The sequence below is a fragment of the Hordeum vulgare genome, unplaced genomic scaffold (genome assembly GCF_904849725.1).
Source record: "Hordeum vulgare subsp. vulgare unplaced genomic scaffold, MorexV3_pseudomolecules_assembly, whole genome shotgun sequence".
Taxonomy (NCBI): Eukaryota; Viridiplantae; Streptophyta; class Magnoliopsida; order Poales; family Poaceae; genus Hordeum; species Hordeum vulgare.
Window position 1 is genome coordinate 17,501 of NW_025422546.1, and position 2,500 is coordinate 20,000.

The window sequence follows — 2,500 nt, forward strand, 5'->3', positions numbered from 1 at the left end:
ACGAAACCACGTACGATGACACGGGGCGCACCGAAAAACGGGTAAGGCGGCCGTGTTGCAAAAAACTGGGCGCGCACCATGGAAAACAGGGGAAAACAATGTGCGTGGAATGGACGGATGCACGTACGGGCACACGGGCGAAAAAACGTGAACGCGAGGAAACGGGGTACGACGGCCGTGTTGCAAAAAACTGGGCGCGCGCCATGGAAAACGGGTGAAAACCATGTGCGTGGCATGGACGGATGAACGTACGGGCACACGAGCCAAAAAACGTGAACTTGAGGAAACGGGGAAACACGGGGTATGACGGCCGTTTTGCAAAAAACTGGGCGCGCACCATGGAAAACGGGTGAAAACCTTGTGCGTGGCATGGAAGGATGCACGTACGGGCACACGTGCCAAAAAACGTGAACGTGAGGAAACGGGAAAAACGGGTACGGGGCCGTGTTGCAACAAACTGGGCGCGCACCATGGAAAACTGGGGCAAACCATGTGCGTGTCATGGACGGATGCACGTACGGGCACACGGGCCAAAAAACGTGAACGTGAGGAAACGGGAAAAAACGGGCAGGGCGGACGTGTTGCAAAAAACGGGCGCGCACCATGGAAAACAGGGGAAAACCATGTGCGTGGCATGGACGGATTCACGTACGGGCAGACGTGGCAAAAAACGTGAACCTGAGGGAACGGGAAAGAACGGGGTACGACGGCCGTGTTGCATAAAACAGGGCGCGCGCCATGGAAAACGGGTGAAAACCATGTGCGTGGCATGGAAGGATGCACGTACGGGCACACGGGCCAAAAAACGTGAACGTGAGGAAACGGGAAAAACGGGTACGGGGCCGTGTTGCAAAAAACTGGGCGCGCCATGGAAAACGGGTGAAAACCTTGTTCGTGGCATGGACGGATGCACGTACGGGCACACGGGCCAAAAAACGTGAACGTGAGGAAACGGGAAAAACGGGTAGGGCGGCCGTGTTGCAAAAAGCTGGGCGCGCACCATGGAAAACAGGGGAAAACCATGTGCGTGGAGTGGGCGGATGCACGTACGGGCACACGGGCCAAAAAACGTGAACGTGAGGAAACGGGAAAGAACGGGGTACGACGGCCGTGTTGCAAAAAACTGGGCGCGCGCCATGGAAAACGGGTGAAAACCATGTGCGTGGCATGGACGGATGAACGTACGGGCACACGGGCCAAAAAACGTGAACTTGAGGAAACGGGGAAACACGTGGTATGAGGGCCGTGTTACAAAAACTGGGCGCGCACCATGGAAAACGGGTGAAAACCTTGTGCGTGGCATGGAAGGATACACGTACGGGCGCACGGGCCAAAAAACGTGAACGTGAGGAAACGGGAAAAACGGGTACGGGGCCGTGTTGCAATAAACTGGGCGCGCACGATGGAAAACTGGGGCAAACCATGTGCGTGGCATGGACGGATGCACGTACGGGCACACGGGCCAGAAAACGTGAACGTGAGGAAACGGGGAAAAAACGGGTACGGCGGCCGTGTTGCAAAAAACTGGGCGCGCACCATGGAAAACAGGGGAAAACCATGTGCGTGGAATGGACGGATGCACGTACGGGCACACGGGCCAAAAAACGTGAATGTGAGGAAACGGGAAAGAACGGGGTACGACGGCCGTGTTGCAAAAAACTGGGCGCGCCATGGAAAACGGGTGAAAACCTTGTTCGTGGCATGGACGGATGAACGTACGGGCACACGGGCCAAAAAACGTGAACTTGAGGAAACGGGGAAACACGGGGTACGACGGCCGTGTTGCAAAAAACTGGGCGCGCACCATGGAAAACTGGTGAAAACCATGTGCGTGGCATGAACGGGTGCACGTACGGCCACACGGGCCAAAAAACGTGAACGTGAGGAAATGGGAAAAAACGGGCACGGGGGCCGTGTTGCAAAAAACTGGGCGCGCACCATGGAAAACGGGTGAAAACCATGTACGTGGCATGGACGGATGCATGTACGGCCATACGGGCCAAAAAACGTGTAAACGGGGATCCGGGGAAAAACAGTGTACCCCTTCTTCACAAACGAAGGGCAGGGGTCCCAAGGGGGGCTAAAACCCTCGGGTATATTGGGGAGGAGGGGGCTCCTCCCTGCTTGGGTGTGGGAAATCGGTGGGTTTGCATATGAAATCATATGCAAACCTCCCGTTTCTCCCGTAACCCTTGCTTTTCCCAAACGTTGGCTCGGATGTCCCGTCGTTCTCCTGTCCCGTGTACGACTCATGCCAAATTCTGATCCGTCGGTCGAACGGCTGTTCGGGTTGCAGAAAAGTACGTATCGTGTCCGCACACGGTCAGGTCGATGTGATCTCGTGCCGCGTTGTCCCGTCGGTCCCGTGTACGAATCGTGCCAAATTCTGATCCGACGGCCCAAGGGCCGTTCGGGTTGCAGAAAAGTACGTATCGTTTCGCACATGGTCAGCTTGACGGGATATCGTGCAGCCTTGTCCCTGCCGGTCCCGTGTACGTGT